Below are 24,689 nucleotides of genomic sequence, written 5' to 3'. Positions count from 1 at the left end.
CATTCCTTTTTTTATTTTATTTTATTTTGTTTTCAGTTTATTCTTTTCAAGCTGACAGTCTCCTTCCATTGTCACTTGAATCCTCATTTGCGGCTAGGGTCCACATGCTAGATACACGTTTCACCATGTGTATTTAAATGTGAAAAATATTTTCATACTTTTTGACTCAATAATCACACACTTCCAAGAATGTCTCCTAAGGAAATATTTGTTGATATGTATATAATATATATTTAAAACTCCCTTCTCTCTGACTTACAGTCTTAGGAAACCTTGCTCAGAAATCATCCTCAGCTTAAGCTTTTTTCTGACTTTCCTCAGACTAGTCAATGTAGCCTACATCAGAACAGCCCAAGTTCTGTTCTGTGGAAGCATTTGGTTCAGATTATGACTCCTTGCCAACAACATCTTGTTACAGTTCCATTTTTCTAAAGAAGACTCTTTACTTACTATTTGTGACCTGATTTACATATCAAACATTGACTCATCACAAATTCAGTATCACAAACCCACTGTTACATACCACATCGGTAGTCTGAGTCGAACGTTTAAGGGAGAATGCATGATGAAACATGTATATATCTGTCCCTTTTGGAGTGGGATATGCCACCAGGGAGGATGCACCAATGCTAACCAAACTGTGGTAGAAACAGCGTCATAAAACTGAGTGAGAGACTCTCACGGGGCGTGGGGGGGCATTGTTGCTTTGCCTCCATCTAGCATTAATCCAGGATTTCCCAAAGTGTATCGTTAGATGGGACACTGACTGTTTTCTTTTTCCCCGTAGCAATGTATTTATTGTAGCATATACTAGAAAATGTTACTAGCATACCACAACTTTGGTTTTACTTGGATGGAGGCTAAAATTGATAGACTTTAAGGGAAAAAAATGAATTGATTTAAGGAAAAAACAATGAAATAATATTATAGTTGGTGTGTAGATATAGGGAAAATCGTGAGGGAAGAATGAAAATGCCTGACGTTTGGGAAGCACTGCATTTAACAATACTGATTATACATGGAACATGGACAGCCAGTATCCCTGAGAGCACATGTCCATTTCTGGCCTTTCTAATGCTGGACTGTACTTGCCAGGGACTTAGCACCGTGCATGGGACATAGGATTAATATGAATTAAATCACAATGCCTTGTATAAACTGTTTAACTTCCTGTATGAAAAATATACAGTTGCCCTCAAAGAAGGCCTAGGAGTACAACACAGAGGTAAACACTCTTAAGCTTTCATAGCAGAAAGAATGAAGCACGAATTTCAACCCCTCACTAGCTGTCATTCTCTGAGTAAATTATTAAACCACTTGGAGCCTAAGTTTTCTCATCTGACGAATGGAGATAATATTTAGGTAGATCATAGTTTTTTTGATAAATGGCAAGATCTATATAAATTTCTCAACATACTGTGTGGCACATTGTAGGTACTCAATATTGTAATTGTTATGTTTTTTTAAGAGGTGTTCATTTTATTAGGTAACTATAATGTGTTAAGAAAAAGTTTGTGAGTATTTCTTTTTTTATTTTTTTATTATTTTTTAAAATTAATTAATTAATATATTTTTGGCTGCTTTGGGTCTTTGTAGCTGCATGTGGGCTTTCTCTAGTTGCGGTGAGCGTGGGCTACTTTTCGCTGTGGTGCACAGGCTTCTCATTGTGGTGGCTTCTCTTGTTGTGGAGCACAGGCTCTAGGTGCACAGGCTTCAGTAGTTGTGGCACACGGGCTCAGTAGTTGTGGCACGCGGGCTCAGTCGTTATGGCTTGCAGGCTTTAGAGCACTGGCTCAGTAGTTGTGGTGCATGGGCTTAGTTCCTCCAGGGCATGTGGGATCTTCCTGGACCAGGGCTTGAACCCGTGTCCCCTGCGTTGGCGGGTGGATTCTTAACCACCACACCACCAGGGAAGTCCCAAGTTTGTGAGTATTTCTGATAGAAAATAGTAACACACAAGCATCACTGGTAAGGGAACAACTGTAAGAAGAGGAATAAGGCAAGGGAAGATACCATGAATGGATACCTCAGCCAAAGTCCTGAGATCCCATCCTTGCCAGTGCTGACTGAAAAGAGTTGCTGGTCAATTCCTTATTGGAATGTATTTGCTGGCCTTAGACCCATTCTGGATACTCAAGTCTTAAGGAAGATAAAAAAAGCTAGCATCACTTTTGAGCTTTTCTTTAAATCAGTTAGCTAAGGTAATTCACTTTTGCAAGTCTTTCCTTATTAACGTATTTTAAGATTTTTCTGCCAGAGTTACCTTTTATTTGTAAAAGCTGCATGATATTTCACTGTAGAATTTTCCTCATTGATATTTAGGTTGTTTCTAGTGTTTTGCTTCTATTACAAACAATGCTATAATGACTATCCTTATACAAAGGTAATCTCACACGTGTAAGTATATGTATAGCATAAATTCCTAGAAATAGAATGTCTAAATCAAATGGTGTATGCGTTTTCAGTTATTAAATATATTGTCATATTGCTCTGCAGAAAGGTGCTGGTTTACACCCCCACTGCAATATAAAAGTGTTTCCCCACATTCATGCCCAAACAGTGCATTTAAAAAATGTTTTCTTCTGATAGGTAAAAAGTGGAATTTTAATTAATTAATTTATTTACTTATGGCTGTGTTGGGTCTTCGTTTCTGTGCGAGGGCTTTCTCCAGTTGTGGCAAGCGGGGGCCACTCTTCATCGCGGTGCGCGGGCCTCTCACTATCGCGGCCTCTCCCGTTGCGGAGCACAGGCTCCAGATGCGCAGGCTCAGTAATTGTGGCTCACGGGCCTAGTTGCTCTGCGGTATGTGGGATCTTCCCAGACCAGGGCCCGAACCCGTGTCCCCTGCATTGGCAGGCAGACTCTCAACCACTGCGCCACCAGGGAAGCCCAAAAGTGGAATTTTAAATTGCAAGTCCTTCATTACACATAAGGTTTAACTTTTGCTCTCTTTCAATGCTTTGTGTCAAACTGAATGACCAACCTCCTAACCACAAACTTTATCCTGAGGTTAGAGTCAGAGCATTCCTGCCCTGGAATTGACTGTAGGTTTCCCTTAGTCCAACACCCTCACTTTGCAGACCTGAGAGTTGAGGCCCAAAGTGAAGAGGGTTTTGCCAATGTCACGCAGTTCCTCAAACATATTCTTTACTTGCCAAGTGACCATTCACTGTCTCTGAGTCAAGTAGTCTTTGAATTCCCTTCTAGCTCCAGTAATCCGCCGCTTAAGGTGCAGAAAAGATGTCACACATAGTGAACTCACATAAAGAACTCTGAGGTTCAAACACAGCTTGAGCAAGACACGTTTTTCTGTACATTCACAATGGGCTTAACTGATGCAAAAGACATTCCAAGGAATCAAGAAATCAGAGGACAATTATCCCTTAGGGCAAAGCATATTCTCTCTTACAGCACCAATGAGCAGATTTCAAAGAGATTTCATTCACGCATCTTGGGTGTAGCAGATGATGAGATAAAATTATCCCAGCTGATTTGTGCGTGTGCGGTTGTTGGCCTGTACCTTGCTATTCGCACTCTGCTGTGTTGTTAGTGCTGTTTTCTCTCTCTGGTTCCATCCAATAAATGCTGCATTTTTTGGAGAAGTGAACAAACACAGCTCCAGCAGGCCTCTGACTGCCTGCACACACTGTCACACTGCAGGGCTGTTTCTTCAGAGGAGCTTCTTAACTCCACCCCAGAGCCTTTCTTCAAAGTCAGGATTGACAGCAGTATCAAGTATTAATACAGATGATTATTGACAGCCAAAGATGTTTAGAAGTTAAGGAAGGAAAAATCTCAGCCAGGCTTCTCTATTGAGAAATGACCATGTTAGTTATCACAGAGAATCCAGTTGATTTTCCATGGAGAAGCTGATTGATTATTAATGGATAATTTAGTCCCCAGAAAGAGTAAATCCCTCCTCCCTGCTTGCCTTTCCTCTTACTTTGTTCCACCTCTAATGTTGGAGACTCTTCCTCTTGTCCTCTCTAGCGCCAAAAGCCCAAGTAGGGGGAGGCAAGGAGAGAAGGGGTAAGTACAACCCCATCTCTTCTTAAGAGAAGAAAGTATGGGAGACCTGGATTTTAGTAGTAGATCTATCATGAGCTGACTACAGAACTTAGAGCAAGTCAAAACATTTCCCTCGGTATCATCTTTATCTCTGGGGTTTTATACTACTTTGAAATTCTAGGATTGGCTTTTCTATGCCTCGTGAACCTTCTATTTTATTGCAAATAAATTCCATCCATTTCAAATTTTGCCAAGTGCATTTGTCAGAAGTTATTCTTTTGCAAGCAGACAGAAACACAACTCAAAGTGATGTAAGCAGTAAAGATGATTTATTATGTCATGTAAATGGAGAGTCTGGAGAGAGAGATATACTCAGACATGTTAGTGCTATTTTCTCTCTCAGTGTTCTGTCTTGCTGACTCTCAGTCTTCCTCCCTCTTGAGTTCTACTGCACTCTCTGTGTTAACTCTTGTGTTGGCAAGGTAGCCACTACCTGATCCAGACAAACATTCCATCAATTCAAGCAAAATAATTCCATCAAAAGTCCTGGAATTGAGTTTCACTACACAAAATTGTGTTCATCCTAGAATCAGTTGCTGTGGTCAGTTCTGGATCATGTACCAACCTTTTGCCAGGCAAGTAGGAGAGAGGCAGAGGGGGAAAGCAGTTGACTCTACTGAAATCATATGAACTGGGAATGGAAGAGGGATGTTTCCCTGAAGGAGTTACCAGAAGAATGCAGAGGTGATGAGCAAGCAAAATGAGTGGGCAGTAGGTTTTAGAATCATTGAAGCCTAACTTTTGCTAACGAGAAGATTCTCTCCTTACTTTTCCAGTAGACTGCTTGTCATCTTTCTTACACTAACTATGAGGATGAGGATAAAGAATTAGCATTCTCTTTATCTTTAAAATACTCTGCCGTTACCACTCAACCACAAACCAGTGTCCGATGGCAAAATGAATTAACTTATTCCTCTGTCTTTGGATCCAAGCTTTCTTCTTCAATCTAATCCCAGGATACCCTCTCCCTCCACCCAGAATCATATTCCTTCTTTATATCTTGTCCCTATCCTTAGAGATTTTTTCATTCATTACATTGGTCCTTACCATATTTTGTTCCTACAGTTCTTGTAAAACCAAATCCTTACTATAGCCTACAAGGTTCTACATATTCTCACTCCCAGCTATCAACTTTTTCCTCTATCACTTTAGCCACAATGGGCCCTTCATAAATGCTCTAACCAGTTGAATATGCTTAAATATCAAAGAAGCCTCCCTAAATTTTCCTTCCTGCTAGAATGAAGTAATTCATGACAGGTTCATACTCCCACTGAAAATAACAAGAAAAGCCAAACATGTTACACAAGTCACACTTTAAAGGCATTAGAGAGCTGCAGAAGCAAGGAAGACTAGAGGGACTAAAATTCCACAGAGGTGAGAAACTTTCAGAGGTGATCTGAAGATCTGCAGTTGCTGTCTTCCCTTGGAGGGTTGCTAATTCTTGGTTCTGGCTACAGGCTAAGACCCTGGGCTTGGTCCTGATCAGAGCTTTTAGCAGTGACACAATGAGGAAACACAACCACATAGCTGAATTTCCCTCACAAGACACTTGCTAAATTCTAAAGCTGCCATTACCTCTTCAAATGTTACTTCTCCCCAGGTTTGCCTACTTTCTCCTCCTGGAGATATCATGAGATACATATTAGACTTTCTTATTCTGGCTTCCATTTGGCTTAACCTCTTGTATATGTTTTTTGTTAATCTCTGTCTTTTTGTTTATGCTATTGAAAACTTTCTTCAGCTCTATCTTCCAGTTCACTCAATATTTCTTCATCTGTATTTAACCTGATATGCACCACCAATTTAATTTTTTTTTTAATTTATTTATTTATGGCTGCGTTGGGTCTTTGTTGCTGCGCGCGGGCTTTCTCTAGTTGCGGTGAGCGGGGGCTACTCTTCGTTGCGGTGCACGGGCTTCTCATTGCGGTGGCTTCTCTTGGTGCAGAGCACGGGCTCTAGGCACGCAGGTTCAGTAGTTGTGGCACTTGGGCTCAGTAGCTGTGGCTCTCGGGCTCTAGAGCGCAGGTTCAGTAGTTGTGGCGCACAGGCTTAGTTGCTCAGCGGCATGTGGGATCTTCCCGGACCAGGGCTCGAACCCGTGTCCCCTGCATTGGCAGGCGGGTTCTTAACCACTGTGCCACCAGGGAAGTCCCAATTTAATTTTTAACTATATTTTTTTCTACCTAAAGGTTTGAGTTATTTTTATGTATAAAAGTTCAATTTTGGTTATTTTATAAATCATATTTATATGGTTATTTTCATTATTTTATAAAAATTTTTCTATTTTTATAACTAGCACTTATATTTTTAATCCCTTATTTTATTTTAAAGTATTTTTAACATACATAATTTATGTAGTATGCCTGATAATTTCAGTATTTGAATCTTTGTTAGTCTGATTTTGTTGTCTGCTCCTCCTCAGTAAACTTTCTACCTTGGATCATTATTTGGGGTAATTCTTTGAGGTCTGTGTTAAAGGTATGTTTCACAAAGTGGTTTCGAGTTTGCTTCTCTCTGCTCACTTAGAGCACTGGTTTTTCAACCAACGTGTTTTTACCTAACACAAGTAGTTAAAAACAGGTAGTACACGTTCAGGCCACACATCCCCATGAAGGATGACTTGTGGTTCCATCTCAGGAAATCGTTTTCTCCCTTCCTCACACATCAGCAAGTCTGAAATAGGCATTTTTGTCTTAGTGTTCTTCTGGTAGAGCAGGTTGATTTTTAGTTCTCTTTGGAAATCTTACACAGTCTCCTTCATAAAAAGTAAGGCCTTACTCGTGGCAAACACTAGGGTTTATTTCCTGTCCCCAGTGCTCAAGAGTCATCACATTTTGGCAGATGTTCCTAGGATAAAGCCATCTGTGGTATTTGTTTACATTTCTGGCATCCTATTTTTATTCTGTTACTGGATGCTGCTATTGTTGTTAATCTATAAATTTTAGGTAATTTTTAAGTGGGTAAAATGTTCAAGAAAACTAGTTCACTGTATGGATGGAAATGAAATTCTCCTTAATTCCTCTTTATTACCCAAGCCCCTCAGCCCTATTCCCACCTCACTTGTCTTTCTACCCACTCTCTTTAGTCATGGTTTTATTCTTAAAAGACTCCTTCTCTAATTGTTTTTTTTACCACTGTAGACAACTTCCCAGAATGTGTCTGTCAGTTATCTTTTCTTACCCTGGAAATCTCACTACATCTATCCTTATCCATATCCAATGTGGTTAGATCCTGATTCTGTCTTGTTTAACAATTGCAATACTTTTCTTACCAAATGCATTTGTCTTACTAATACACAACTCTGCTCCTGTCATGCACCTATTCAAACCATTAGCAAACCCTGTGACCTACTAAATAAGGCCTTTAACTGGCCTAAATTACCTTTCCAGCTCTATTTTCTTTCAATTTCCTTCACCAGCAGCACAAACTTGGTGTGCCTTAGTGTTTTTCATACCATATGTAATACTTGGGTGTGTATATATTCTCTGCTCTCTTAGATGGGGGTCACAGCATGAGCAAAGGCAGGAGGGGTAGAAGGGTATAGGTTAATTTCAGCAAAAGGTGGGTAGTGAATAGATCCTTTACAACCAAATCTTAGATTACACAGACTGTGATAAATGAGGTTTGGGCCAGATAGCAAAGAGCTTTTAATGCTGAAATGTCATTATTCTGGGGACCACAGTGCACCAATGAAAGACCATATTATATATATTGTTATATCACCACTTTGCACAGCACTAGGGAGCGTACACGAGTGACATGCCCTGAAGCTGTGTAACGTGTCAGTCTCAATAAACCTCATTTCATATAGAAAAAAGTCTTAAGCATGGCTGGCATTCATTATCTGCTTACTAAATTTTGTCCATCCTCCATAGGGATTTGTCTTAACATCCTTTTTGTAATTACCTAACCTTTGTTGGGACAAGAAAAGTTAAGACAGGTAGCAGTCTGTATATTGGGAAGATCTCCATAGAATATTGTTTTGTTTTTGTCTCTCCTTTAAAATGGAAGCAAATTAACATAATATTATATTCAGATTTTAGATACTGGATCCATTGTGGCTTTAAAATATATAATAGAACTATGTGTTATTCTGCATAACTTTTTCAGAAAAAAATGCTTTGATTTTATATAATTTGTGTCTAAGTCAAGTAAGTCCTCAATTCCTATAAATCAGTATGCATTAAATGAGTATACATGAAGAAAAAGTCCCTGAGCTTTCTCTCTCTCTCACTCTCTCTCTCTCTCCCCTTCCCCTTCCGCTCCCCCTGCCCCCACAAAGATAGACCCTCCACTTCTGTAACATAGGAGAAGAAAGAAACAAGCCTTGCTTTGCAGGTCAGAAGCGAGGGAGGAGCATACATGTCTGGGCACAGGCTAGGGCTGCTGCAGTTGGAAAGTGCTCTTTCCATTAGATAATGCCATAGGAAGGAATCCAGTGCATCTAGCTCTCTCTAAAGAAACATGGGAACCGGTGTAGCCAAACTGCAGACTAAGAGAAGCCATCATAAATTTCACCTGCCTCAAATCTAAGGAAAAAAAGCCTGCACCCTTGAGAGTCTTCTACCTTCTGGAGTGTTATCGAATGGGGGTCCCACTGCTCGCCACTTACAAAATCAACTACATACTTACAAATGTCGGTAGAAAGGAAAGGTGCCTTTAATCAGAATGCCGGCAGTCTGGGGAGATGGTGGAGTCAGTGTCCCCCAAAAACCCCCTCTGAAGATTCTGCTCAGCCTTGAAACTTTTAAAAGGAAACAGGGAAGTAATCTCAGTTAATCACTGAGCTAAGGGGTCAGAGTTGTTGCCATCCCCCACGGAGTGCAGGCTTGTCCTCTCCTCATGATCTTCCTGTAGATGTTATCTTGTTCACACAATTTGGTCACGCAGTTTGTTCGGGAGATTACTGAAGGGGAAGCTAAGGAAGAGATCTGGTCATCTGTTAATTACTTATTCTTCATTTCTACTTCTTCAATCTATGGAAAGAACTGACAAGTTAGGCAATGTATTGTGTGATTAAAAGATTTGAAAGGTGGGCTTGAGCCAGAGATGAGTAGAGTACGGAGGTGCCTGGTTAAAAGTTACAATATAGCTTTGCTAAAGTGACAAGGAAAGGGGCTTCCTGCTGAAGGCGGTTTCCTGCAAAGAGCTGCTTACAAATCCCCACTTGTCAGGACATCATTCCATTTCTGTGGGTTTATGGGCAAACATCTGTCTTCTGTAACTTCTTCATGCTGACATAGGGTGCCATATTCTCAGGGCAGAAGATGTTGACATAGGTCTGTCACATCTCTTTGCTGACAATTTTAGTTGCCCACTTACATATACGGGCAGAGCAAGCTACAATTATTTTGATGCCCACAAAGATATAGATTATTGTGAACAATAATGTTAATCCCATTCTCTTGAGGCCAGTTCTTGGTATTGTGCTAGCCATAGATTCAGTACTGCTCTGAAGATGGAGCAGCTTAAGTCATAGCTATAGTCTGGTCATCATGCAGTTAGCTTTTTCCTCTGGTGGCAGTTATAGTATCTGTAAAACAACTCAGGAGTGTGCACCAGACACTGAGTCTATGACTCGATTGTCCTAATCATTAACTGCTCTGTTTTGTACTTGGCGGGGGCCCTGCAGGGTTCTGCTCATTTCCACGAGTGTGGAAGGAAACCGGGCAATTGGTGCCAGTTTGCTTTTCTTTTTTATCCTCTCAACCAATATATAGGCTTTTCTTTGTTTAAGCTTGTGTTAAAGAGCAATTAATTTAACTGGATTGGTAGCTATCTATAAACTGCCAAATTTAGTACAAAAATTACCCCATAAGAGTCCCGAGTGCTGATGTGGAAAAAAGGGAACTCTCCTACACTGTTGGTGGGAATGTAAATTGGTGCAGCCACTATGGAGAACAGTATGGAGGTTCCTTAAAAAACTAAAAATAGAGTTACCATATGATCCTGCAATCCCACTCCTGGGCATATACCCAGGCAAAACTATAATTTGAAAAGATACATGCACCCCAATGTTTATAGCAGCATTATTTATAATAGTCAAGATATGGAAATAACCTAAGTGTCCATCAACAGATGAATGGATAAAAAAGATGTGATATACATATATATATATATATACACACACACACATACATATATGTATATATATAAATACACACACAATGGAATACTACGCAGCTGTAAAAAAGAGTGAAACAATGCCATTTGCAGCAACATGGATGGACCTAGAGATTATCATACTAAGTGAAGTAAGCCAGACAAAGATAACTATCATATGATATCACTTATATGTGGAATCTAAAAAATAATAGAAATGAATTTATTTACAAAATAGAAACAGAGTTACAGATAAAGAGAAAAACTAGTGGTTACTAGTAGAGAGAGGCAACGGGGGGAGGGGCAAAATAGGGGTAGGGGAGTATGAGGTATAAACTACTATGTATAAAATAAATAATATATTGTATATTAGCCATTATTTTATAATAACTTTAAATGAAGTATAATCTATAAAAATATTGAATCACTATGTTGTACACCTGAAACTAATATAATTTTGTAAATCAACTATACTTTAATAAAAAAAAGAGCTCTGAGCGTTAATATTTATATCTTCAGTTTGGTATGATTCTAACTTGATCATGAATACTCATCCTCAGTCTAAATTTGAGAATGAGGGGAGAAAATCCTTCTGGTCCTGTATCTAGGAATGGTCATACAGTAAAACAAATTGGCTTACTTGCATGTACTTCTATTTTATTCTATGCCTTCAAGTTACTCGGCCTCCATCGTAGAACCTTAAACAAACACAACATTTGTCACAATTTGATAAGCTCTGAGCCACATATATATGCATTACTTTTGTCAAAAGGCCAAGAGGACATAAAACTTAACTTCTATCCCTGTCAAAACAGTTTAGTTCTCTATGTTTTATTTTCTTTCATTTGTTTCCATCTTTACTGTATTTTTTTCAAAGTTGAACTCTGACTCTCAACAAAGAAGAATGAATCCGAACAATACTAAGAGATAAGAAAACCTTGAGAAAGATGCAGTCTCAAAAGAAGATGTAACATGAAGGCACATTCAGGGAGTCAGGAGAGGCCAAATTACACATCAGACTGCAAAAGCTGCAGATGGAAATTACCAGTCGCAAAGAGGGAGTGGGAGAGAATGAAAAACAGTGGCTTTGACAAGCATAGCCTATCCATTTTCCAGACAATGATAGGATCTGTAGGAATCTTGTTGGGGTGGCTCATTTTCCTGCGTGGCCTCTCCATCTCTCAGGAAGTTCTGGCCTGGGGTAATGACTACTTGTGATGTAGACAGCCCACCGAGGAGTCCTGTTTCTATTTTAGCTGCCCATAATCGAAATGTGATCCCAAAATTAGCCACGAAGGCAAGATAGGAAACACCCTAAAAGATAACAAGCTGCTGGCATCCCTCTCAAATGAACTTTATCTTCTCTAGCCAAAATAGACCATTAAAGGAATTTTTTAAACCTCAGTATTTTTCCAGTATAAGTGGTAGCAACTGCCAGCAGACAACTCCATTAAATCTTAGATGGAATGAGAGTGATCTTCTTTGACACCAAGAGAAGAGCTAAGTTCCAGTGTGGCTATTCTGATCATCAGTTTAAATATATTAATTAATTAGCCATAAAATTCTTTAATAAACCAGTTAATGGAAATGTTGTTAGAAATAAGTATTTCTTTGAGAAGGAGCGAAGACCACAGATATGCTTAATGGATTTGATTTTCTACTGAAATCTGATTTGTGTGATCAGAAGTTCAACCCCCAAATTAATTATAATTCTGAGTCTTTAAACCATTTAAATCATTCTGTTAACCTGAGTTTTTAACAATCCTTTGAAATTTTGACTTGACAGGACTAAGACTAAAGTGCAAAAATTTGAACTTAAAAATTACCATAAAAATAAATTAATTGCTTCAAAAGCATGGAAATAGGGCATATTAATTTTTAATTCCATTTTTTGACATTTTATGCCCCCTACCCCCTTGCCAAAAATAAAAGATTAATTAAGCTTTCAGTACTTCTATTACAAAGAAATGTGTTTGCAAAATCTCTTTGCCATCCCTAACCCCACGCATCATCCACCAGTCTATTTTGTTCATTGCTTTTTAATTCTGGAAAATGAACACGGAAAATGATTTGTAATTTGTAGCTGTGACATGAATAGATGAGACTATCTCAGTGACTACTTACCATGGTCTCATCAACTGTCAGATGTCTAATAGTAATAATAATGCTAAAATGTATTGAGTTTTACTAAGTGCCAATTACTCTTATATGTATTTGCATATATTAGCTTATTTCATCCATACAACAACCCTATGAGACAGAAATTAAAAGCTGGGCAGAGAGGAGTTAAGTAATGTGTCCCAGGTCACACCCTAAGTGGTTAGGGCTGATCTTTAAGCCGGGGGTCTGATTCCAGAGCTCTTGCCCTTAACCATTATGCAGCATCATTTTCCTGTACTTTTTAAGATATATGAGTATGTGATGATGTTTGTAAATAGCTAACATAAAGATAGGAAAAAAATATATATGACTTATGCTGTTTTCATTAAATAAAAGTTATCTACCATTTTCGATTGTATACAAAATTAATGGTACAAATAATTATCATTGTACTGTTTGATAAGACAGTGAAAAAAATCCACTTTCTCTAACTTACAGAATGAAATCATTTGTTTTCATTTTTTCACAGTTTTACAGTATTTATCGTCAGCATTGGTGTTGACAGTTTTCCCTGTTACCATGAACTGTTTTGTTAATCTTATCAGTCCCCACAGGCTTTTAAAAAGACAAATGTTCTAATCTAACTTGACAAAAGCAAGAAATCAGAGAGACAGAGATTGAAAGAGGGAGAAGAGAGACAGAGTTTGAGAGAGAAACAGAGATCTTTGTGTTGGTTTCAGATGCTTTTCCCATACTCCCAGGCCAAAATTACAAGTGCCATTCTCTCTTCTTGCCAATCATCAATCTATTCATTCATTCACTCTTTCTTTCATTTAAAAAATGTTCATTGCATACCGTGCTGTTTTTATGCTAGAGACTTCTGGGTTTTTTTTTTTTTTACCTCCTTATAGTGATCAAAACCCAACACTATCCATTTTCATAGGGCTTCCATTTTAGTGGGGGGATAAATATTGATCAAAAAAAAAAAAAAAAGCAAATATATAACCACAAGCTGTGATACAATGCTATTTAGAAAAAAATAGCTGATGCTATGAAAACATGCACTAAATGCATGGCCTATTCTGGAAAAGCTGGATGGCTTCTGTTGTAGTTTCTTAGGGCTAATGTGATGACCACAAACTTGGTGGCAAAATGACAGAAATGTATTGTCTTATAGTTCTGGAGGCCAGAAATCTGAAATCCAGTTATTGGTAGAGTTGGCTCTTTCTGGAGGCTCTGAGGAGACCTCTTCATGCCTCCTCTCCTAGCTTCTGGTGGTTGCTGCCAATCCTTGGTGTTCCTTAGCTTGTAGATGTGTCACACCAATCTCAGCTTCCATTGTCCAGGCCTTCTCTCCTTTGTGTTTGTGTGTAAATTTTTCCTTTTCTTAAAAGGACACCAGTCCTTGGATTAGGGCCCTAATCCAGTATGACCTCATCTTAACGTGATTACAACTGAAATGACCCTGTTTCCTAAATAACGTCACATTCATAGGTACCGGGTGTTTGGACTTGACCATGTCTTTATCAGGGAGCACTTGAGTCACTTACATTTGAGCTGAGATCATTAGACTCTGGAGGAAGAGAGGACCCTGCAGAGGGAGTGCGATGTGTAAAGGTCCTGAGGCAGGAAGGGGCATTCTATTTGATGACTTGGAAGAAGGACACAGAAACAGATGCATCTACAGGGAAACACAGGAGTGAAGACTCAAGAATGTGCAGACTCAAGGACGTGCAGACTCAAGAGGCACAGGTGCAGCACATAGGCTCCCACTCGGTGTCCCCTCACACAGCTGTGGACAGTCACAAGCCTGGCCACCTCCACTGTAGTTCCAGTGCTCCTTCCTCTGCATCCCACTAATCAACAGCACCTCCTGTGTCCTTGAGCAGAAAGAGGGAAAAACACTCCCCTCTTCCAGGTGAGGCTGTAGGACAGAAAGTCTGTTTGGCCAAGCTTGGGTTGTGTTACATGAACACAGTGCTTGGAAGAAGACGAGTTAGGTTACATCCCAGCTTTGTAACAACTTGGGTAAGTGACTTCATGCTTTTGAGGGCCAGTTTTGTCATCTGTAAAGTGGGGATCATAGTATGTCTCAGAGTCTCATTGTGAATGTTAAATAAGATAAAGCATGTTCGAGCACTTTGTAAACTTATAAACTTGTAAAAAAAAAAAAAAAAAAGGAAAAAAAGGAGAAAGAATGCTAGGCAGTACTAGGAACAGGGGAGATTAAAAATCCTTGGCCTTTTAAGCCCAGCACAGTTCATGCAAATATCTTCCCAGTGACAGAAAAAGCAGGGCTGGGGGATGGGGAGATTTATTAATATCATTTCCCAATCTGTCTACTGTGGAGGAGGTGAGATGGTTAATAATAACAATAACATTTAATCTGTGTACAGTGGAAAAGGTGGGAGAGTTTTTTGTTTTGTTTTATAAATTTATATATTTATTTATTCGTTTTTGTCTGTGTTGGGTCTTCATTGCTGCACGTGGGCTTCTCATTACAGTGGCTTCTCTTGTTGCAGAGCACGGGCTCTAGGCACGCGGGCTTCCGTAGTTGTGGCACACGGGCTCAGTAGTTGTAGCTCGCAGGCTCTAGAGCGCAGGCTCAGTAGTCGGGGCGCATGGGCTTAGTTGCTCCGCGATATGTGGGATCTTCCCAGACCAGGGATCGAACCCGTGTCCCCTGCATTGGCAGGTGGATTCTTAACCACTCTGCCACCAAGGAAGTCTGGGAGAGTTAATATTAATCATTTTAATAACTGAGTTTATGTACCGTGGTTTATGGGTAACACTAATTTTCTTATATAAAATCTCATGCAATGCTTGTGTCTCCTAAACCCCTTTCTAAAATAAAACTCACATATCAGGGGGATGGGAGAGTCTGTAAACACAAACCTTATCTGCTAGCATGTTGGCAGGAGTGGTTTATCACATTTACTGAGCTTGGGAAGGCTGAGTGGGGTGAGGCACTGGGCCAGAAGATGGTGACAAAGGTGGGAGAGAAAGAGGCCAGAATGAGGCTCCAGTTACCTCCAAACCCCCAGGAAGATCCTGGGAGACAGGAAAGAAACAGAAGAGATTTTTTTTTCACCCAGGACTGACCTGTCCACTCTAAGGGTCTCAGCTTTCCCAGAGACAGATCAAAGTATGTCATTGTCAGAGCTGTCATGAAGGTGGGGCTTATCACACAGAGGATGACACAGTGTATCTTGCAGTGGCCACACTGCCACACAGCTCTGGAGAATGACCTGCAGACTGACCCAGAGCTGAGAAGGGAGGAGTTGGAGGCCTGGGAGCAAATGATGTGAAGCATGTGGGAAGCTTTTTTGATCCCTTCACCCGTGTCTTTCCAAAATATATTGTGACTTCATATACATATATGTGCACATGGTGGTATATGTGTGTGTGTGTATATTAAAAATTACACTTTGTGTTTTGTTCATCATATTGCTCTTTTGATTCAGTAATATATCTTGAAGTGCAGCTAGTCTCATTGGTTCAGTATATCTACTTATGTATCTTATAACTATTGTATACTAGTTTATAGACTGGACATACCACTTTATTAAGCCAGTTCCTTTCACATGGATGTTACATTGTTCCTAATTTTTCCCTATTACAGTGTTGTGCAGGTATGGGTTTGACCTTTATGAATTCCTTCATTGTTACCTTTTAACATGCTATATAATTTATATATTTCTCTTGCTCGTTTTTTGTCTCGCTCTCCTAGAATATAAACTCCATGAGAGCAGGGATTTTTGTCTCTTCTATCTACATTCTATCTATTGATCTTCAGCACCTAAAACCGCATCTAGCAAATATTCATTGGAAGAATGCATACGGCCACATTCTGCCCCCACATAGAGCTGTGTTATATTGTCCTCTTACTAGAGTTAAGCTCTCAGAGGGGCGGGGATAGTCACCCTCATCTCTTTCATCTGCAGTGCCTGGCATAACGCCTTTCTTAGAGTGGGAGCTTAATAAATTTCAGAGACAGACACTCTAGCGTACTGTTTAATACTTCATTCAGCCCTATGTGACTTTGCATCTCAGCTTAACAACTGATTCGTTGTAATTTTGGCCAAACACCAACTTAGAAAGGATTAACAGCAGCTTATGTCTGGTCCCTCTTACCACCTCTACAGCTCTCACCCTGACCTAAGCCACCACCATCTCTAAGCTGGATTTTTGCAGTGGCTTCCAAGCCAGTCTCCTTACTTCCACTCTTATGAAAATTCTTCTACTCTTACCATTGCAGTCAGTGAGACGCTAAAACCCAGGTCAGATCAGGGCCCCCCTCCTGTCAAACCCTCTAATGGGACCTCACTCTGAGTAAAAGCCCAAGTCGATGTAAAATGGCCTAAGAAGCACAGCATGGTCTGCACATGCTGCCTTCCCATTAATGCCTGCCCTCAACTTGGCTGCTTTCCTAGCTTGCTTACTCTCTCCAGCCTGGCTGGCTTCCTTCAGCTCCTGGAACTTGGATGTCTGTGCCCACTGCTGAGCTCTTATACTTGCCCTGCACTCCTGGAATGCTTCCGCCCAGGCATCTGCATGGCTCACCCCTTCCAGTCTTTAGCCAAATAACACCTGCTTGGTTAGGCTTTCCCTTATCTAAAATCGCAACCTACCTGGACAGTTCCCATCACCTTCCATGCTTTTATTTTTCCCCATAGAACTTTGTCATAATCTAGCAGAGTACTTATTTATTTATCATGCTTATTGTGTGCCTCTCCTAATTAACATGTTACCTCCATGAGCTGGAGATTATGTCTGTTTTCATTTATTTACTCAGTGCCAAGACCAGTGATTGGCAGCTATTAAGTGTTCAAGTAGACATTTGTAAAATAAACTGATTTTTAAAAAGATCTCTTATTTGATACGTACCTTGCTAAACCCTTCACCTGCCTTAGTCCATGGAATTTTCATCACCACCCTCCAAGAGAGGCACTGAGTGATAGAGTGAAGACATGGGCTCTACAGTCAAACAGCTTGGATTAAATCTTCCCCAATCAGTACTTACCAGCTCAGGGCTGAATGAAGGTCAATCATTAATCTTCACTAAGTCTCTGTTACCCCATCTGAATGAATACAAGGGAAATATTACTGATTACTGTTTACTACTATTGGTTGTATTTTGTCAGACTGTCTGAAGGAACCAGGTCAACACTATAAGAAGTTGTTCAACCACAGCCCTAGATTCAGGCTTCCAATCCCATCTTATTTAATTATCTATCTCATGTGATCATTTAAGACTTAATAGCTATTTTGTGTGCCCTGTTTTGCAGGAGTAAAGTACTCCCTTGTCTTACCCTATTTCACACAGGAAAAATGTTAACTGCTAGGTTATAAGTGCCCTGAAAAATGGGATTTATCACTGAAATGCCCTAAGTGACTACTTCAATCAGGGCTCAGCGCATTGCTGCAATAATGATACACAGCCTTGTGTTAAATCTTTGAAACACCCTGGACAAGAAATGTGTTTGCAGCCTTATGCTTTGATTTCTATAGAGCAGGACTTATTTTTGATTCATCTGAGAGTTTTAAAGCTAATAATAGATAGAAAAAAAGGAAAAAAAAGATACTCCCTTTCTGATCCTAAAGGAGAGACGAGTGCTATGTAGTGGTTAAAATGAATGTTTTTGAATCAGGCTGACCTGATTTTAAATTTTGACAGACACATCATAGGCTGTCAAGAAACAACTGAATCAATGAATGACTCATAGACATACAAGCTGTGTAAAGTTGGGCAAATTTAGAATTTTTAATGTCTTCTCTTGCATAATGGGAAAATTATATCTACATCAAGAACATGTTTTAGAGAGAGACTATATGTGCAATGGTAAATACTGTGCTTGACATATAGAAAGATTTCAATAGCATTATTATTTTTTTAAGTTTATTTATTTTATTTATTTATTTTTGGCTGTGTTGGGTCTTCGTTGCTGCGCGTGGGCTTTCTCTAGTTGCGGCGAGCGGGGGCTACTCTTGGTTGCAGTGCGTGGACTTCTCATTGCGGTGGCTTCTCTTGTTGCGAAGCATGGGCTCTAGGTGCGTGGGCTTCAGTAGTTATGGTGCATGGGCTCAGTAGTTGCGGCTCACTGGTCTAGAGTGCAGGCTCAGTAGTTGTGGCGCACGGGCTTAGTTGCTCCGCGGCATGTGGGATCTTCCCAGACCAGGGCTCGAACCCGTGTCCCCTGTATTGGCAGGCGGATTCTCAACCACTGCGCCACCAGGGAAGCCCCTTCAATAGCATTATTATTAAACAATTTTTTAGTCTACAGCTCAGCATGTGGAACCCTCCTCCCCCAAATTTAATGTTTTACATGAGGTGTAAGAATAGAGATGCGCTTAGTATCAGATATAAAAATGAACCCTTTCCAAATTCTCTCTTGTCCCTCCTCCATCCTCCCCCTAACTCGAGTTAATCAATAGTCTTGGTATATACATAATTCTTACTAAATCTTCTCATATAACATTTATTCACTTCTTCCTTATTTCCTCAACCACATGACAAATCATCTCTCATCATTCAAGACTCTGCTCAGCCATCCCTTCTGTTAGCAGCAGTCCTAGTCCTCCCCAGGGAATTGGATCTCCTCCTCTGTGCTCCAGTAGTGTCTGGTTTGCTTCCCTGTTACAGCACTCATTACATTTTCAAACTTGCACTTCATTATTTACATGGCAGCCCCTCCCAGGGGGGATAGGTGTAAAAAGTATTCATAAGTCATACATTTGAGGCTGGACTAGATGACTTGTATTCCTACCTCAGAGCATTAAAAATCTAATGCATGTAAACAGCTTAGCACAGTGGCCGGCAGTGGTAAATGGACAATAATAATAATGATGATGATAATTAGCAGTAGTAGTAGTATTCAACTGTCACAATATGAGGTGAGTAAGCAGATGAAGTATAATAATTATCTGTACAAAAGCTATGATGATCTAGAATATTATAGGCCAGCACTCCAGGGTTTTGGAATATCAAAGATTGCTTACCATACGAAGAGGAAATAATGGATCTCAGAATCTTTCTTGTGAGTCCGTGTACAGAAAAAAAAAAAAATTGAGCCTTTGAGTTTGCTTTTCCTAACAAAGTTGTCTATAGAAATAGTTTAAAATCTTAAATGAGAAATTGTAATTCCTAGTTTCTGTGCCAAGGGATAGGTAGTAAGCCAAAGAAAATACTGGGGGGAAAAAATGTGTTTCTCAGATGTGAATTGCTTACATTTGAAATTATATTGCTTAAATTTCTAAGTACTTAGATACTATTAATATACTGCAGAGTTTAATATGGGGTAAAAATAACATTATGATTAACTGAATGGTAAGTTACACTCACCTCCCTGAGTGCTCTGTACTCTTGAGTCTGTAAGATGCTCTTGGGAGAGGCTGGCAGGCAGCAAAGGCTTCCCTGAGAAAGGCAGGGTTTGACAGAAAGAAGTTCCTCGCCAGCCCCACCCCCAACCTGTGATTTTTTTCAAAAAAATCCTGAAACTCCAATCTAACTGACTACATGGTCCCTTCATGAGAAGGGGCCCAGCATACAGTTCGAAGGAGCCTGTTCCCATCCTGTTGATTCCCGTTGTCAGGATTTGCAGAGTGGACAGTTGTGCCGGGACACTCTGTGCCTAATGGCTGCTCCTCTCTTCAGTGGAGAGGAGAGGCATTTTAGAGTCCGAAGCATTTCAGATTTGATTTAGGAACGCAGTCTCTATGCTTGAATTAATTCCAACTTTTCATGATGTGCTGTCAGAAGCATGACTGTGTTTTCCAGCTTCACCCGTAGCTTCAGCTGGTTATCTACCCTTAATTTCTCTTCGCTCCACTTTCCTCACTGAATTCTTCTTCAGTTTTCCCTCAGAAACGTTATTTCATTCAGATTATAGAAATTATACAATAATTATTACCGAAATCTTGGGAACGGGGAAGAAAAGCCTTACTAAGTTTAAATTAAGACCTCTTATCATCTACCACTGGAAGAAAACTATCGCTATTTGAATACCTGTCTTTATATATGTTACATAGTTACTATTCAACTATTGCTTTTTGTGTACACAAGTACTATTTACTTCATTTTAAATGTCTTAAAATCTTATTTTGTTGCAATCCATTTCTATAAAGTGCTTGGAAATTGTTTTCAAATGAATTGTGGAGTAAAGTTTAAAAATAGGTAAATCGATCAACGAATCATGAACAAAAAGATGGTATTGCTGTCCCTCACATGTGATTCTCTAAAAACAAATGGGTGTTTCTAATACAGCATCTTTGTCGGGTTTATAGACCCTCGAGTAAGACTGTCCATGTTATGTCCTAACTGTGCTGTTTACTACCTATATAATATTGCACAATTCATATTTCTTTTTTGAGCTTCTTTTTCCTTGTCTGTAATGCTTATAATATTGTGGATTAAATGAGAAAATGAATATCATTTAGCATAGTGCCTGGCTTATACTAAGTACCTGAAAATATTAGCTCTTGTTATCTCTTGGCACATGTATGCCTCCGTTCATGCCAGTGAGTTTGTTGACGGTATCCACAATCTTCCCAAGTCCCATGCACAAGGACTGGGTGTCATCTTCAATGTTCCCTTCTCTTTCTCACTGCTTCCCAACAGTCAGCATTTGTGTGGACCCTTCGCACATCACAGACCAGTTGGAGAAAAGTGTAGTGGTTTTAGTCCATAGACACTTCAGGCTCGGACACATCTTGACTATGCCACCTACCTGGCTCTGTGACTTTGAGTAAGGGACTTGACCTCCTATCAACTCAATTCTCTCATCTATAAATAAGGAGTAATAAATGCGTATATCTCATAATCTTGCTTTAAGTGTGAAATGGAAGGATGCACATAAAATGCTGCATTGTTCACTGCTTGGCACATAGTAAGTGCTCAATAAAGAGAAGACATTGCATGATGATGAAGAAAATGATGATGGTGAGATGAATAAGCATTCCTTTTGGTTAGGAAAGAAAAAGGCACTTCTGTTCCTCCATCCTAATCCAAACTTCATCTCTTTGTATCTGAACATTGGTAATGGATTCATATCCGTACCTCTAACCTCTAGTTTCTTTCTGTTTCATTCTGCCCTGCATATAACATCAAGATTAATCTTACTTTAAAAAAATTGCATCATGCCTCTTCTCTTAAAAATATTTATCAGATCCTCAGTACGTTTTAAACAAAATATAAAGTCAGTATCTAAGCAGTCAAGACATTCATAATTTACCCTCCCCTTATTTTTCTAGTTGTACATCCATTGGTTCCCCAGAATGAACCTTCCACACCAGACATTGTAATCTGCAATTATTCCTCACACTTACCTTCCACGTGTCCTACCTTTCTGCCTTTCCTTGATCCCTCCTGTTCATCCTCCATGTTCCAGCCTTAACTGTAAGGCCTTCTCTTTTGGTGAAGTCATGTATTTATTCAGCAATATTTATTCAGACTCTCCTTTGTGCCTGGCACTGTACTAGGCACTGAGATTCAACAAGGAGCCAGAGAGACATAGTCCTTGCCCTTGTGCTCCTAGTCCTTTTGTTCTCCTGCGTGTGTGTGTGTGTGTGTGTGTGTGTCCGTGTCCTCACCCCTTTGGCACATGGCATATGCAGCTTTGTTTGGTGGATACATATTGTATTATCTTCAACTCTGACATGATAACTTGCACATGATTATGATTCAAGAGGTAGATGCTTATCTGCTTTTTGCAATGATTTTCCTGTAACATATGGCCCACACGCTGGGGCTAGGTTGACTACTTTCCATTAGTCAACTTCACAGTCTTGCTTCCAAGATCCCATCAGTTTAAAAAAATGTAGTTAAACATTGGCCTCTGGGATAAAACTCAAAACAGAAATCTAAATGATAAAAAATAATAATAATCTATATTATTCTGTAATTTATTATACTACATGGTACCATATTATAACATAAGGAAGATATTGATAGCCAGTTTCTCTTTAGTAGAGCGTGGTAAATTAAATGCAGTTCTTTATAATAGAGCTATACTGTATATCCAAAAGTTATTTTTTTCAAACTTTGTGTGCTTTTTACTCAAGTAATATTAAACTGTATAAATCTTAACACAGAAATTGTCCTGCCTTTTTTTAAATAGCAGGTACACATTATTCACCTCCTGTATATAGAAATTTCTGCTTATGTTTGACACTTTGCAAGGGTGCTTTTATGATAGTTTTTTTTAAAATTCAGGGTCTTTGAAAGCAGTCACCAAGGAAACAATAGCATAAGTTATATGTGTTTCACTTATACCTAAAATAGAAAGGCTTGCTATCAGTTATAAATACACTTCTCTGAAGCCCACTCCCTCCAGAGATCTGGGTATTTTTCTTTAATTTTACATACCAGTATTTTGGGTTTTTTTCTTTTTGTTTTTTTAATAATAGTATACATATGAAGGAAGTGCCTACTTAGGCAGGGGCTCTGATGCATGTTTCTTGCTCTGTCTGACCTTGAATACACAATCATTTCCTGCTGGTTTGAGATTTCTCCCCCATGTCCAATGAAGTTGGTACTCCTCACTCTACATTAGCTGTAAAATACTTTCAATCTAGAAAGAAAGGACATTGCAAATAAGAATGTGTAACATTGGGAAAGCACTGGAATCACAACTAACTGCTGAACACTCATCTACAGGAAGACACTGGAACTCCCGAAAAAAGATACCCCACATCCAAAGACAAAGAAGCTGCAATTAGACAGTAGGAGGGGCACAATCACAATAAAATCAAATCCCATAACTGCTGGGTGGGTGACTCACAAACTGGAGAACAGTTATACCACAGAAGTCCACCCACTGGAGTGAAGGTTCTGAGCCCCACGTCAGGCTTCCCAACCTGGGGGTCCAGCAACGGGAGGAGGAATTCCCAGAGAATCAGACTTTGAAGGCTAGTGGGATTTGATTGCAGGACTTCAACAGGACTGGGGGAAACAGAGACGCCACTCTTGGAGGGCACACACAAAGTAGTGTGCACATCAGGACCCAGGGGGAAGAAGCAGTGACCCCATAGGAGACTGAACCAGACCTATCTGCTAGTGTTGGAGGGTCTCCGGCAGAGGGGGGATGCGGCTGTGGCTCACTGTGGGAACAAGGACACTGGCAGCAGAAGCTTTGGGAAGTACTCCTTGGCGTGAGCCCTCCCAGAGGTCACCATTAGCCCCAGCAAAGAGCCTGTAGCCTCCAGTGCTAGGTCACCTCAGACCGAACAACCAACAGGGAGGGAACTCAGCCCCACCCATCAGCAGACAAGTGGATTAAAGTTTTACTGAGCTCTGCCCACCAGAGCAACACCCAGCTCTACCCACCACCAGTCCCTCCCATCAGGGAGCTTGCACAAGCCTCTTAGATAGCCTCATCCACCAAAGGGCAGACAGCAGAAGCAAGAAGAACTACAACCCTGCAGCCTGTGGAACGAGAACCATATTTACAGAAAGATAGACAAAATGAAAAGGCAGAGGACTATGTACCGGATGAAGGAACAAGATAAAACCCCAGAAGAACAACTAAACGAAGTGGAGATAGGCAACCTTCCAGAAATAGGATTCAGAATAATGATAGTGAAGATGATCCAGGACCTCGGAAAAAGAAGGGAGGGAAAGATAGAGAAGATGAAAGAAATGTTTAACAAAGACCTAGAAGAATTAAAGAACAAACACCTGGAAGAATTAAAGAACAAACAAATAGAGATGAACAATACAATAACTGAAATGTAAAGGACACTAGAAGGAATCAGTAGCAGAATAACTGAGGCAGAAGAACGGATAGGTGACCTGGAAGACAGAATGGTAGAATTCACTGCCGCTGAACAGACTAAAGAAAAAAGAATGAAAAGAAATGAAGACAGCCTAAGAGACCTCTGGGACACCATTTAATGCACCAACATTCGCATTATAGGGGTCACAGAAGAAGAGGAGAAAAAGAAAGGGACTGAGAAAATATCTGAAGAGATTATAGTTGAAAACTTCCCTAACATGGGAAAGGAAAGAGCCACCCAAGTCCAGGAAGCACAGAGACCCCCAGGAGGGTTAAACCCGAGGAGAAACACACTGAGACACATAGTAATCCAATAGACAAAAATTAAAGACAAAGAAAAATTATTAAAAGCAACAAGGGAAAAATGACAAATAACATACAAGGGAACTCCCATAAAGTTAACAGCTGATTTCTCAGCAGAAACTCTACAACCAGAAGGGAGTGGCACGGTATATTTAAAGTGATGAAAGGGAAGAACCCACAACCAAGATACTCTACCCAGCAAGGATCTCATTCAGATTCAACAGAGAAATCAAAACTTTACAGCCAAGCAAAAGCTAAGAGAATTCAGCACCACCAAACCAGCTCTACAACAAATGCTAAAGGAACTTCTCTAAGTGGGAAACACAAGAGAAGAAAAGGACCTAC

The 24,689-nt window shown here is 39.9% G+C and overlaps 1 protein-coding gene and 1 long non-coding RNA gene across 12 annotated transcripts in view; one reads left to right on the top strand and one right to left on the bottom strand.

Moving 5' to 3' along the window:
- The window catches only part of JAKMIP2 (janus kinase and microtubule interacting protein 2), a 197,235-nt gene that overhangs the window by 90,930 nt on the left and 81,616 nt on the right, over window positions 1–24,689 (top strand). The window lies entirely within an intron of this gene.
- LOC309624596 overlaps window positions 5,870–24,689 on the bottom strand; it is a 467,785-nt gene continuing 448,965 nt past the window's right edge. The window contains exon 2 of the long non-coding RNA XR_014242047.1: window positions 5,870–9,920. This is a non-coding gene — a long non-coding RNA (uncharacterized lncRNA). The remainder of the gene's footprint in view (window positions 9,921–24,689) is intronic.

This window comes from Balaenoptera borealis (genome assembly GCF_965194805.1).
Source record: "Balaenoptera borealis genome assembly, chromosome: 2".
NCBI classification, from domain to species: Eukaryota; Metazoa; Chordata; class Mammalia; order Artiodactyla; family Balaenopteridae; genus Balaenoptera; species Balaenoptera borealis.
Note: the sequence above shows the minus strand (reverse complement) of the source record. Positions and strands in the feature narration are given on the sequence as shown.